The following is a 14,805-nucleotide window of genomic DNA, read 5'->3' on the forward strand; positions in this document are numbered from 1 at the left end:
ATGAATGGGCCGGATCCTTTTAATGTAAACTTTTGCTTGGATTCAAAGTAGCTAGTGAGAGGGAAACCCACCCCACCTCCCCAAGATCACAACAGCATTAGAGAGGTAGCTGACTACCTCAAAAAACTTGTCCGGTCCTCTGGTTCTCAGGCCAGCAGTTGGCCAAAGAGACTACCAAGTCCTCCCTAGGTCTAGCGGGGCAGAGGAAGTTTTTCCCCTCTTGTTGATTGCTTGGGAAACAATTAAAGACTGAATGAAAGACTGAATGGGTAAAGCCTATGGCCAGTAGACAATTTCAAGATTTACTAAGAAACTGTTATTACTATCACTCACTACCCAGTTCCTTTGCAGATCCCACTACTGGATGCTTCAGTTGCAGCTTTGCAGTCATATGTACTATTGTCAGAGGATGGCGAGAGCATGTTCTGGCATAGCTGATACACAACAGGAGGCTTCACCCTGAGTAAAGCTGATGACATGACCATTAAGGCCTGTGCTGCAGTCTCAATAGTCTCACATAAAATATGGCTAAGAATTTTACAGCTTCTACAAGCTAGGTCAATAGCTTCTGCCTGTGCCTTCAAAAGTGATGGGTTATTTGGGGGTCCCTTCAATAAGGTTTTTTAATAGAGAAGTTATGTTAGAAAAATGTGTTATCCTATATACTAAAACACATTGACAAGAGGATTCTTGGGAACTATTCCTCTGTTCTCAGTGCGTCCTACTGAGGTTCAACAAGAATAGCAGGTTTTACTGCAATTCCCCTCATAACCCTTTAAAAGAGGTTCATTCCTCAACTGACTATCGGTTCTTGCAGACAGTTGTCAGAGGACACTCCATAGAGTTCATCAAATTATGTTGGTGTTCCTTCCTCCCTCCCCGCTCATGCCCCAGGGTCAGAAGGTGTTTGCAGAACTCATGGTGTCACACATCATCTCTTAGCATTAGGGACATAAAACCCATCCCCTCCTTAGAAGGGGGACAAGGAAACTTCATATTTATCATCAGTTATTTATAACCAGGTGTGTACCTCACTTCAGTAGATCTTGATCAGTCCCTTACCAACGACTTGTAGATCAGATCAGGTTTTACGGCCAAGCCACACTCATGAGCAACTAGGCCCTGTCTATAGGACTACAGATTCCTTGTCAATCTTTACTTTGGTTCCTCGGACCCTACTCAGAAATTAGAGCAATTATGTGTCATGATGGTCTCAGTATGTGATTGCCTCTCTCCGTTGGCAAGAACCAAAGCAGTCGTCACAAACAATCCCTAGAGCAGCTCCTCATCATTGATGCAGCCAATGGCCCTATTTACTTTGAGCATTGACTCCATACAGTGAGTTGTCTATACATGAGATCACTTCGGCAGTTTATGAGACATTTCTATCTACAATTTATTACCAAAGAGGACCCTCCATCAGAGCTGTCACCCATTACAGTAAAATCTAGTCTTGTTTGGTGATCAAGGATTCTCAATCAGTTTTTTGTAAGAAATACCGCGTTCTGGAGGCGAAGTGAATCTTCATGGTTCCACTCTGGCTATGTGGGGGAAGTGTTAAAGGACTCACTGATACAGGTTGGTGGTGGTCCAGGAGCAAGACGACCTCCCTATCAACCTGAGTTTTGGTTTGGTACCTGACTTTATCTGCCTCAACTCACAGATGCTCAGTTGACATGTTCTAATCAGAATGGTCATGCATTCCAAACGTACCACAACAGTTAGGAGGATCTAGATCCCCAACCCTCCACTTGGGAGACCATCAAGACTCTACTGCAAAGCAAAGAGGAGCACATTCAGGAATTGATGAATATCCAGGTGGGCCGAATCGGCAGACAGGACCTCCAAGGAAAGGAGTGGTTCCTGAGAAGCCACGTAGATGATCTCATCCCACCTTGGTTTTCCTTTAGAAGTCCTGTTTGCTTTGCTGTACAAACATCAAGTGAATTGGTGTTCTTCCAGATTTTTCGTCATCTTCTGAAGCAATTGATGCTTTAGCATTCCAGTGTCCATGATACTGTAAGTTTTCCTTTTCCTCAGTCCCCCCCCCCCAAAAAAAAACCCATCAGGAATATTAGGAATAGGAGGTAGTAGTCATCTTTTTTATGCCAAGAGCTTATGATGGAACTATCAGATCCCAGATGGTTATCTTAAGAAAATTTACACTGCTTCATGAAAGGTTCCTGTCAGTGGAGTAAAAGAAATCAACCTTAAGCAAACATGTACCTTAAGCAAAATCAGTCCTCTTCTTTTGACAAGATGAATATGGCAGTGAACTCTAGGATCCTATCTCAAAATGTCAAGTTGGTGTTGCCATTCCAGGGTCTGAAGACAAGAGGTTACTAGAACAGATCCTAGCATTAAACCAAAATGAATTTGACCATCTGCGGTTTCAGGAAGTTTTACCTTCCATCGTTTTGTCCAGATCCTATTCATCCAAAAGAGAATCCACAGCATATCTTGGATTTAAGACATATGTTTAAACCGATTCTTTATTCATATGCATCACTCCACCGAATGAAGGAAGGATGTCAAATCAGACTTAGGCAGTTGTTTTAGGGTCTGCTTCATTGAAGCATACAAAGTTTAAATTAGACAAATGAATTGAGATCACTCCACACTCAGATAAGCTGCAATGGACACAGCTGTTATCTAACACCCCACAGCTGAAGAACCCTGCTAGGCGACTATATGGTCGACAATATCTTTAAAATGTCTTAAGATGACTCAGCTGATGCTGTGCTTGGGACAAATGAATTGCAACATATTCTAGATCCAGAATATGATGACCCAACTAGTAAATGAGGATACTGCTTTGGGAGGTTCCATCAAGATGTCCGCTGCCTCAGAGGGAGAATGACCATTGGATACTTACTATGAGGATATGGTGTGACTGATATATATCTAATATATACTGAACGCCATCTGAAGCGAGAAAATATCAAATATGATTAGCACCAGACTGTTTTAATTGTTCTTAACTGTTTTAATTGTTTAATTTGCTTTAAATGTTTAAGTGTTCAATTGTTCTGATCTTACTGGTTGTGAGCTGCCCTGAGCCTGCTTCGGTGGGGAGGGCGGGATATAAATACAATAAACCTAAACCTACTATGAAGGGTCATTCTCCTCTGAGGAAAGGAGGACATCTTGCCCTTCGTGAAGTCATTGTCAGTCTAGTTGCTCAGCAGATATACTTTTTGTCTGAATTGTATGAATTGCCTGTTTTTCTCAGGTAGTTGTTTGGCTTTTGTCCATTTTTCTTCTCCAGAATTGACATTCAGTATTACTGCTTTTGGAGTTACCAGAACTGAAGGGGTGGATCCCACAGGCAAGAGACAAGAAGTTGAAAAAAAATGGTTCCTGCCTCCCTGATTGGGCAGTGAGAAATACCCATCAAGATGTCCTCCTTTCCTCAGAGGAGAATGGCCATGTTAAGTATCCAGTGGTCGTTCTCCTTTTCTCAGAATACAAAAACTCATGAACACTCAATGAAATTAATGAGCAGTAGGTTTAGAACAAATAAAAGGAAGTACTTCTTCACCTAAAGGGCAATTAATGCATGGGATTCACTGCTACAGGAAGCAGTGGCAGCTACAAGTACAGACAACTTCCAGAGGGAATTAGATAAACATATGGAACAGAGGTCCAACAGTGGCTATTAGCCATAAGGTATAGATGAAACACTATGCTTGAGGTAGTGGTGCACTGTATTCTTGGTGCTTGGGGGACAACAGTGGGAGGGCTTCTGGAGTCTGGCCCCACTAGTGGACCTACTGATGGCACGTGGGTTTTGGCCACTGTATGACACAAAGTATTGAACTGGATGGGCTGTTGGCCTGATCCAACATATGGCTTCTTTTGTGTTCTTATGCTCCCTCCCTTTGAAGGCACAGGTCCATAGTCTGGGGGTGCTCTTGGACTCAAGCCTACTGATGGATATACAGGTGGCAGCTATGGCCAGGAGTGCCTTTTACAAGCTTTGACGTTAGCTGCTGCAGCTTCCCTAGTCATAAAAGATCTGACCACTGAGGTACATGCCTGGTTACATCTAGATTACATTACTGCAGTATGTTCTGTAAACACTGCCCTGAAAATGTTGGGAAACTTCAGTTGGTGCAGAATGCTGTAGGCAGTAGGTTGACTGGAGTGAGAGACTGGAATGATCCATCTACACTACATCACTTCAGTCTTGATCCATCTACACTAGCTCCCAGTTTCTCTGTATGCAAGGTGCTGGTGATGATGTTTAAGGCCCTGTATGATTTGAGACCAAAATACCTGAAGAACTGCCTAATCCTTTATGAAACAACCCAACCACTGTGGTCCTTTTCCAAGGTTCTATTTCAGATGCCCCGCCTTCTGAGTTTAGGTAGGTAGCAATCCAGGAAAGGACCTTCTCAGTTATGGCACCAAAACTCTGCCCCTAGGGAGGCTCATCTGTCCCCTTCTGCATCTTACACCAGTGAGTGAAAGCGTCTTTGTTTTGTTTGGCATTCTTTCAGTGATCCCTCTTTCCTGCCCAGTGTTTTAATCTTTGTATTTATATTTTTATACGTGTAGTCTAGTTTTAGTAGTTTAATGATGTATTCTTGTTGGCTTTAATGGTTTTTAAGAGGTAGTTTTATTATATATATTTTTACTCTGTGAGCTGCCTTGGTGGCCTTTATGAGGACAGAAAGGTGGATATAAATTTTATAAATATCATATCATGATTTGTAGCACAACATCCCTGACAACCACCCTGCATCAGTGCCTAGAACAAGAAAAAATAGCAAAAGCTCAGGTTCAGGGAAATATTTAATATGAAATAGGAAGTGTTCCAAAAGAATGAGGGGAAAATGCCAGAGAGAAATAAGAAGAATGGAAGAGAGGGGGGCTGTAGACTCTTAGAGGATGCATACAGTAATCCCCTCTTCTGAATTTTTTGTTGGTGTTCTGAATTATTTTGCTGGGGTGGAGGGGAGGAGGGTCTCAGGAAGCATGTCAAGCTGCCAAATTTGTGGGGGTATAATTGTTCAAGTGACATTTAAAAATATTTTTATTTTGGTTTCATTAATAGTCTGACATTCCAGGTGAACTGATGTGGGAAACTGCAGTACAGTTTGTAATCCCTTGGAGAGCAGCTAGTTCTGCTAGAGGGGATCCTCTGGGGGAAAGAGTGGGTGAGAAAGGGCCCCCATTGCCACAAAGCCCAAGAAGTCAGTGATAAGTTCTGGTTCCACACTATGTACACACACGCGTGTGTGTGTTACTTCCCTAACAAAGAGTTTGAAGTCCCAGTTTTCTGTTTCTATTCTTCCCCTAAAATGTTTTTTTTTGCTGGGGTAGGGGAGGTATTTTTTGTCTGTTTGTAATTGTTTACAAAACTATGTTTCTGTTATATTGTTTGTGGGGCTGAGGGAATGCCACTAAATTTTACCTTCCATAAACTGAGTTTGAATCACCCATAAAATATTCCCAGGACACACACACACACACACACACACACACACACACACACTCTCTCTCTCTCTCTCTCTCTCTCTCTCTCTCTCTCTCTCTCTCTCTCTCTCTCTCTCTCTCTCTCTCTCTCTCTCTCTCTCTCTCTCTCTCTCTCTCCTAATGCTAAAATACTCAATTATAGCATGAGGGTCAGTGTTGGAGACGAAGCTGTCAGTGTACTGGGTACGTTCTGACCGGATGGCTTTCAAGCAGTTATCATTTTCCTTTGCCAAATATTCCTTTTATGTAAGTTGTTTCTAGTTTGAACTCTCTGTGTCTGACCCCTGTTCTGCATCTCAAGGTAACTTTAAAACAGGAAGTGTACAAAGGAGGTTAGTGATGACGAGAGCAGCCAATCCAAGCGCTGTGATCTTCCTAGATAAAGGAGCTTAGCCAATGAGATGCAGACGGAGGCGAGGTTTGGTGTCAAATAGCATGCTAGATTGAATGTCTTTGACTGTTAAAGTGGAAGGAGGCTGCATAGTGTTTCATTGGAGTCTCCGGGAGTTTTTCTCTGAGGCAGGGGTCAGCTGAAAGACAAAGAAAAATGGCGAATAGTTTGTTGGAAGGGCAGCTGTTCGGTTTTGTACTGCAGTGGACATTCCAGAAACCTTTTCCTGCATCCCCTTCTGCCTTTGTTTCCTCCTCCACCTACTCTGTTTTTTGTGGAGAAGGGCTAGGAATGACTTAATTAGCTCTGTCAGAGGAGACATAATTAACTGCATAAAAATTAACACAATCCTTGGTAAGTTTTTTTATAATTATTTTATATGGTGATCTCTTAGCCGGTAATGAAGAATCCAAGAATGTAGATAAGTTGGAACAGTCTCAGAAAATGGCCCCTTTGCATTCCTTGCATACCTTTTGGAGCACCTACCTTACCTTGCTCTCCTTGGTTTGTGCATGCCCTTCAGTGTGTGCTTGCTCGCTTGCTCTCTCACTCTCCTCTCTCCCCACCCCTTTCCTGCCAGTTTTGTAGCTGTAAAAGGAGATGTGTGAGGAAAGAGATCAATTTGCACAGAGAAGCATAACCTTTTGTGCAAGATTTGGCTTGAAAAACTGGAACTCTTTCCTCCCACCCACTCCCGGTTCTTTCTTTTTTTTTTGCCTGATAATTTGTCTTTGTTCAAATGCACTGAAGCTTTCATAGAAGGAGAAAAACATAAGGGAGTTGTTCTTCAGTTGCCCTTCTGATTTTGGGAGACACAAAGGACATAGGAAGCATTGGGGAGGGATGGGGGGAGTTTAACATCAGTATGCCTCCTGCCATACTTTTCAGTCCTATAGTATCTTAGGCCTCAAACTGATGCATTACTTTGTGGGTATAATAGATTTGATGAACATGCCATGTATTTGTAAGTATAGGTGAGACTGACACTTTCCTGTCAGTTCTCCCTCCCCACCATGTGTTTATAGAGCAGTGATAAGGGGATACATTATTTCTTTCTTAAAATCTCTGCTTAAAGTGAGCAAGTGTAACTGTTCATACTGTGTGTACCATAATTCAGTCTCTGTATGCTGCAGTCTTAAATAAAACCTTTGTACCAACCCACATTTTGGTGGAGCTTGAAAGTTACTGGGAGGTGAAAACCCTTGTCCTTTAGTTTCTGCCCCAGGTCTAGGTTGAGTGAGAGGAGTTTGTCCTCCTGTCACAGGCTGGGCTCTCTTTGGCCAGGCTTCTGTTAGCCTTTTGCTAAGTACAAGACTCCTCTTCTCTGTTGCAAATAGATGCTGAAGGTCACCGGAATGTCCCTACTTGTGCGATCTGTTGTCCTGCAATAGAAGAACTAGAACAAGTGCATTCTTGAATGTGTTCTGTTGCAAAAGGGTTACCTGTTTGCCCTCAGTAAAGATTGACAGTCGGGGATTTCGCAGCCTTCTCCCAGCTACCAGCCCCCAGTTGGAATGATGTTGCCAGAGTAAGGCCTTACATTGCAAGCAAGAGTGACCTTGAAACACAGCTCCTCTGAGTTTGAATGACTGAAGGACAAAGTTTGTTTATGCTCCTCTCAGCTGGCTAGAGGCATCCAGGTTGAGAGGAAAAATAATAATTGTACAATAGCCAAGAGAACTGTAGCTGGCATGCATAGGGTAAAAGCTAAAATTGAAGCCATTTTAACAAAGAGCTCGTTTTCCTCTTCCGAGTGACTACAATACTTCAAACAGAAATATGCAGATCAACACAGATCTGAGTTGCTTTTCTGTCCTTCATCTGCTTGTGTTGGACATGATGTTTTGCGAGTTCAAAGTGGTTTGTCGATTTTTATCTTGGTAGGTGGGACAGAACGGCAAGCAAGGACATGACTTAATCTTACAACATCTATTCTTCAATTGTTCACAGGGGTAATGAAAGAATGCATATTGGGAATAAACTTTACCAAGTGGTGGTTTCCAAACATGGATTTATGGCAGCCTTCAAAGTGTTACCTGCTCAGTGGGAGCAAAAAATCCGGCGTGCTACTGGAAACTAAAAAAAGTTGATGCTTAAGGTAGTCAGTAGGATATGTGATGAAATCATCTACCACAGCCTCCTCTTAGTTCTTAATTTCAAGCAAATATGACTTACTGAAGGAAGGTAGGACTGAGCATATATCAGTTAAGCGCCACCTTGAAGAAGGGAGGAGAGACCAAAACACACCAGCAAGTACAGGATCTTTCCCCTGCACAGTGCACTTAGATTTCCATTTCCCATGCCTTAATAAAAGTTTGCTATATTGCTCGCGGAACACAGTTTTTCACAGAGTTCTTCTGCTAGCCGCATTGGTATAAGCGGGAGCTGCCCATGAATAGTTCCCATACATTTTGGTGTGGCTTGTACAAGAGGATTGTGCTGCTGGCGGTTTCCGTTGACATGAATAAGCCTATTCCTTTCCAACAAACTCCTGTGTTCTGCCAGTACTGGTTCTCGATTGCAGAGACTGATAAGCTTAGAGGCACAATATATTGGTCACCATCACCCATTATGGACAGGTCCTTCCCTGCCTGCTTGTGTACAAACAAACAGCACCAGGTATGTGTTGGAAAACTGCAGCTCTGGTGTGTTTGTGTGTATAATCATAAACAAGATGATGTTGCTTGCACCCCAGTGCCCCAGTTTCTCAAGGTTATGTTAATTCTGTCCTCTTTTATGATGACAGTTTCTCCCAGTTATGTGTCAATGCATAAAATTTAAGCATGCTTTTCCTTCCTTTATCCATGTTTTCCACAGCTAAATCCTCTGACAAACTGAAAAATATTGCATAGCATAATTTGAAGGGGTGAGGGAGTGTGGCAGTGTGATGAAAATGGTGTGATAGCCATTTGGGGTGGCAGGAGTCCTCTGCTCAGCCTTGCTCAGGCATCAGTTGAAATCTTATTAATCTTTGGTTACTATATTTGTAAGGTTGCCAGTAGGTGACTAGAAGGGATTCAGAGAAGAGAAGAGCAGTCATGTAATGGAGTTGCATTGGGTGGGGAACACCAGGAGGCTTGACTTCGATGAGCCCCCTTTTACTTGGAGGGATTCATAAATACATAAAGTATCCAGACAGCCTGGACGTTACCCTGCAGCTGTTGGCAATTGTTTTCCAATCATCTTCCTTGTGGGAGATTCTGGTACTTTGTAGTTTCTTGTTAGGAGTTCCTTAAGGAGGAGATCAGTGATGGCAGACAAAGTTCCTTGAAAGTCAGTTTGCCTACTATGGCTGATCTTCCCCTTACAGGCTCAACTTCTGGAATGTGTTGGGTATCTCGTCGGTAGGACATGCGCTCAGCTTATCAGAAGCAATAATAAAACCCTTGCTACTGGCCTGAGTGTGCATTTTAGAACATGCCTCAGAATCCTTGGCAACATGCAGGGACGCTGTGGCATGAGTCATAGGGGCTCTCGAATAGAAAAGTGAATGTGCAAAACATTTCTGAAAGATGGAAAGTTTGAAAGCCGTTGACACCTTATACTTTGAAGCTGAGGCAGGGGGTATTTCCCCACAAACTGCTTTGGTTTGTCTCTTTAAAAGGAAATAGATCAGATATCAATTGGCTTGATTTGCTGGGAAAGATGGGAGATAGAAATAGAATAAATGCCATGAAAAAGAGGGAGGACAGCTCTTGAGAGAAGGTTGCAGAGAGGCAAATACTAGTCTGTAATCCAGCTTCAAGTGCAATTTTAGGAAATAACTATAAATTTGGCTCAGTTTGGCCAGCTTTTCTGTTCTCTGAACTGTGATCCTGGGGCTAAAGTCGTGTTTTGCTGCACAAGCTTAGCAGTGGTCAGAGTTTATGATAGCACTGGCATCATATCTAGCTTATAGGCTTGGGTATAATCATGACGTTGCTAACAAAACTTAAAGACAGATATTGTGCTAATGTGTAATGTCTCTCCAGCATGTCAGATCTCTCAACACTTTTGAATACAACTTGCTTTTCCTTAGGGATGCAACATTATTCCCAGACTTTGTGAAATTTTAGTTGAGAAAGATAATGTGTTTCATGGACAAAGCCAGCGGGATGTAGTAATTAGGGTGTCGGACTGAACTTAGAGACATCCAGGTTTGAATGTCCACTCGACCATGCAAGCTTGCCAGCAATTATATGAAGTGGAAATGTTTCCAGTGTTATATTTTTCTATGGAAAAATTTCCATCCCATGTGTGCAGATATATGTTTTGCTATAGTTGTCAGGGCTGCTGAGTTCTGAATCAGCCATGTTAAATGGTCTAAATGTGGGATATGAGGCATGGACAAACTCTGGTACTTGAGCATGGTCCAGATTTGTACATGGTATGTTCCCCGCCTGCTTTTTTGCTAACATTTAATTATTCATTTAAGTTTGCATTGGAATTTTGTTACTTTCTTTTAACCTAATCTACCTCGCAGGGTAGTTGTGAGAATAAAATGGAGGTGGTGAGAATGATGTAGTAAAATACTTTTTGTCACCCCTGGGAAGAAAAGCAGAATATAAATATCTAAATAAATATAAGTTCTTAACTTGGGCAATGGAATAAACTTCCCAGTGAAACATCGCTAGAATGTAACTGGATGTTGGCTTACAATAAACATTCTGCCAAGTTTGGCAGCCCCCTTTTCAACCTGAACAGTTCATTCTCACTTTTTCCATGGGCAAATTGAACCAGTGAACCTTAATTTTTGCACCATTTTCCATTTCTTCATCTGGCTTTTCTGTAATGTATGTCAGAGTCATGCAAAGTGGCACAACATTATATAAGAGTGGCATAAAGAAAAAAAACTGTTTGGAAACACAGGCAAAGAAAGTGAGCAGAATGGAAGGCTCACAAAGATGACATTAAAACATGATGAAATTTAAAGGGAAACATCCATACATCTAGTTTTAAAATCTGGAATCTCTGACATTACTGGCACTTGGGATTTGAGATAACTTCCACTGCTGATGTTAACCCCCGAAAGTTAGCATTCAAATGTGGGTAGTTCTCTTTTTTTTTTAAATGAAAGTGAGTGTCCTGTATTGGTAAGGAGATGAAATAAAAGTATTTTGTTAGTTCTTGATCCATGTGAAAGCAGAACAATCACATTAGTTTCATATCCTTTCACGCTGCTGTAAAGATGAAACAAAGGGATGGCATTAGTCAGATTTGCTACCAAAATAAAGGAGTTTTGTATTGATTTGGTGTGTACCCAAACTCTGGTTCCTTTGGGAGCATGAATGAACAAAGCAGAAGTTGCATCCATTAATGAGAAGTTTCTACTTTATTCTCATTTGGTTACACAGTATTTTTCCTTGTTAAACATTCAGTAAGGAATAGGGCCATAAAATATATGTGTTGAAAATTTTAATTAAATGTGATTGTGTTCATGCATTGAAAATTCTAAAACTGGATACAATGTTTATATTGTTGCTTCCTGGAGTCAAGGTAGATTGATTTAAATCTTCAAGAAAAAGATAAACTTCAATCGAGATAAAATTATTGATTTAAATCACCTTTCTCATTTTGAAATGCAGATAAACTGTTTGCTGTAACAATTTAGGGCATGTTTATTTGTGACTAAATGCAGCTGTTAGATGTGTACTTCATAATCAACCTTGTCTGACACGTTTACCATTTGGAAATGCTGTATGTGCAGTAAGCTCTTTTTTTTTTTAAATAAGTACATTTTATTGAAATAAACCGGGTTATACAAACAATAGGTGACTTCAATGTCAATGACAAATATGCTTATACATACAGGACAGTCACAATCGAAAGTATATTGCAACAAGAGTTGATATAAGGTTCAAAACAGAGTGAAAGAATACCAATTCAAATAATAAAATAACTACAACAAATTAGGGAAAAGAGGACACATGAAACGTTGGGTTGCCAGAAAAAAAAAGGCAGATAAAAGAGTTTAAAGTAGTAGAAGGTCTTTATACGTGGTGCATTTGGTGAGTGAATTAATGTAAAAAGGGTCACTATCTAATTTCTCCAAAACAGGTAACCAAGTTGCGACATAGTTAGAGTGGGCTTGGAGGGGATCTGTTTGGTCAAGCGAGGCTTGGATTCTGTCCATTGCGATGTGTTCCCAGATTTTAAGTAACCAAGAGTCAAGTGACAAGTCTTTTGGGCTTTTCCAGGTCTGGGCTATCAGTAATTTGGCAGCAGACAGTAACTTGATGATTAAGGATTTTTTAGAGGGGGTGATTTGTAGACTTGACCAGTGATTAAGAAGGATTACCTCCAGTATAGCGGGGATTAGGACGTTTGTTAAGGAAGAGACCTGAGCGCAAATTAGGGACCAAAAGGGTTTGAGTTTAGGGCAGTCCCACCAACAGTGGATGTAGGATGCGGTATGGCCACAGTTCCTCCAGCAAGCAGAGGATCCGTGGGGCAAAGCATGGGAGAGTTGTTGGGGAGTGTAGTACCAGCGAGCCATTAATTTGTAGTTTTGCTGAGAGATGTTTATAACTTTAGATTGTAGTGTCTCACTGGCCCAGATGGTATCCTATTGATCCGGGGAAAGTGTGATATTGCAATCTTTATGCCATTGGACAGTGTACGAGGGGAGCTGAACTTCTATATTAGTAAGGAGAATTTGGTATAGCCGTGAGATAAGCCCTTTTGAAGTGTTATGCGTTTTAGGGAGATGTAGAATCAGGTGTTCAAAGTCCGTCGAAGGACGGGAGAGGGATTGGCGTATTTTGGGATCCTGGAGCAAGTGCCGGACCTGGAAGTATTCAAACCATGGGGAGGGTGATGTCAGATTCTGGTCTATTTTGGGTTTGGGTAAAATTTGTCTTGAAGCAGAAAGGAGGTCGAAGAGGTAGATTTTGGAGGAGTTCCTCCAAGTTGTGTAGGAGGAGTGGAGCTGGGCTGGGGGAAACCATTTCTGGCTGATGAAGGAAGAAATAATAGAGTAACCGGGTGCTAAATGGGGGAGAAGCGGGTCCCAGACTGATAGCAGGGCCCTGAGGAAGGGGTTCACGAAATGCCATAGTGGCCTTTCAGATCTCTTAAGCCAGAGTAGTTCAAAATATTTGAGAGGAGTGAAATGGGCTTCTTCTATAGGTTTCCAAGGAGGGGGAGGGTGATGGTAAAGTATTTTAACCAGTTGAGATAAAATGGTTGCCTTATAGTAACGAATGACGTCTGGTACAGCCATTCCTCCTTTAGTTTTAGATCTACAGATAGTGGATAGCTTAATCCTGGCTTTCTTGTAGCCCCAAATAAATGTTGTTAATGTGTGCTGCCAGGATTTTAGCGTAGACAGGGGTATCTCAATGGGGAGAGCCCGGAACAAGTACAAAAGTTTTGGGAAAATAAAAGATTTGATAACCTGGATCCTCTCCAGCCAAGACAAATGTAAGATATCCCATTGTTTCAGGGTCTTGGAGACCTCTAACATGATGGAGGTATAGTTTACCTGGAGTAAGTCAGAGAGTAGGAGTGGGATTTTCAGGCTTAGGTAAGACCATGTAGTTGTGACCCAATGAAAAGGAAGTAAGCTCTTACACATAAGGTTATGTGTGACACATGTACACCTGTGAGCTTGTTGCCCCAGATCTTCATGATCCTTCTGTTGAGAAGAAAGGATCGTAGGAATCAAGCATTTCACTCTTTGCTATGTGTTCAGTCAAGTTGTAACAATGGTGCAGGGTCTGAAAGACCTGCCACATTAGTATTTCAATATATGATGGTTCCAGTTTGTAATTGCAAAACTTCACTTAAGGTGTATGTGTATGGTGGATGGATGTACAATCACATGTACAAAGTAGAAAAAAATAGCAGCTGGCTTCCATTCCACATAATTTCCCAGCATCTGATGGCTAATAAAAAAAGAGAGAGAGAAGAGGAGATTAGTGTAAGTTGCTTTGGTTCTTCATTGGGGAAAAGACAGGATATAATTGAGGTAAATAAATAAATTGTTCAGAGGCAAAGGGTCTATCAGAGAACTGATGGAACACTCTCTGCAGTTAGCACTTTTTGTAACCCCTGGAATTGATGGTGTTCAATGGGGTGTTGAATGCGGTTCACTGTTAATTAGGCTCACTGGTATTTGTTGATTGGGGAAAGGTTCTGTAGCTGGTTCAGAACCAGGAGGAATGAATATAAGATGCTTTAAGTGTCCATTGGGGAGAAAATGTGCCATCATTGCATAGTAGTTAGTGCTGAAATTATCTGGGAGACTGAGCTTTGAATCCATGCTTTGCTGTAGAAAATCACTAGGTGACCTTGTCCCCATCACAGTCTCTCAGCCTACCTCACAAGGTGGTTATTGTGAGGATATAGCTGAGGAGGGGAGAATTATGTAGTAAGCTATGTTTAGAGAGAGAAGCAGGATATAAATAAAAAGTGTAAGTAAATATCTAAATGCTTAACGGCTTCTCATAGATTGGTCACTTCTCATTGAAGTTAATACCTGGGCCAAGTTGGAGAGAGAGCAGTAACTACGGTGTAGCAGTGGTCAGGCATTCACAAAGAGTACACCTCTTTTTTCAACATGTTGTGTTCCACTTTGTAGCACTTTAGTGCAGATTGCTTCTGTCTACACTAAAGGTCAGCATGACATGAAAAACTCCCCTTCCTGTTCTGCATCATGTACAACAGGTCCCTTCACGAGAAAGCAATGAGCAATTTGTGGTGGCCTTGCGGTGGGTATAGGGTACAGTCTATTTCAGGGACTGTTTGTCTTGGTCCTGGCCCACCATTTTCCTCCATACCATGACCATCCAATGAAGCTAGTTACTTAACCTGAGTCTGCACCAGGCTACACTACACATCATTCTTTTCTCCACCCCTAGGTGTCCTGATAATTACAGTTTGGAGATGGGCGTGGTGACTATTGTACAGTTCTAGTTTCCAGTTTTTCCTGGAATGATTTAGTGAAGAATACA

General features: G+C 41.7%; 1 protein-coding gene across 2 annotated transcripts in view; it reads left to right on the forward strand.

Annotated features, from left to right (window-relative positions):
• The window catches only part of NFYC (nuclear transcription factor Y subunit gamma), a 92,955-nt gene that overhangs the window by 28,528 nt on the left and 49,622 nt on the right, over positions 1–14,805 (forward strand). Inside the window, exon 1 of one of the 2 annotated variants that reach the window (XM_060258216.1) lies at positions 5,963–6,226. The exons of the other annotated variant lie outside the window; for it this stretch is intronic. The gene's annotated coding sequence lies outside the window, so the exon portion shown is untranslated. Of the gene's footprint in view, positions 1–5,962; positions 6,227–14,805 lie in introns of those variants that run through there. 2 annotated transcript variants of the gene reach the window in all.

This window comes from Heteronotia binoei, chromosome 17 (assembly GCF_032191835.1).
Source record: "Heteronotia binoei isolate CCM8104 ecotype False Entrance Well chromosome 17, APGP_CSIRO_Hbin_v1, whole genome shotgun sequence".
Taxonomy (NCBI): Eukaryota; Metazoa; Chordata; class Lepidosauria; order Squamata; family Gekkonidae; genus Heteronotia; species Heteronotia binoei.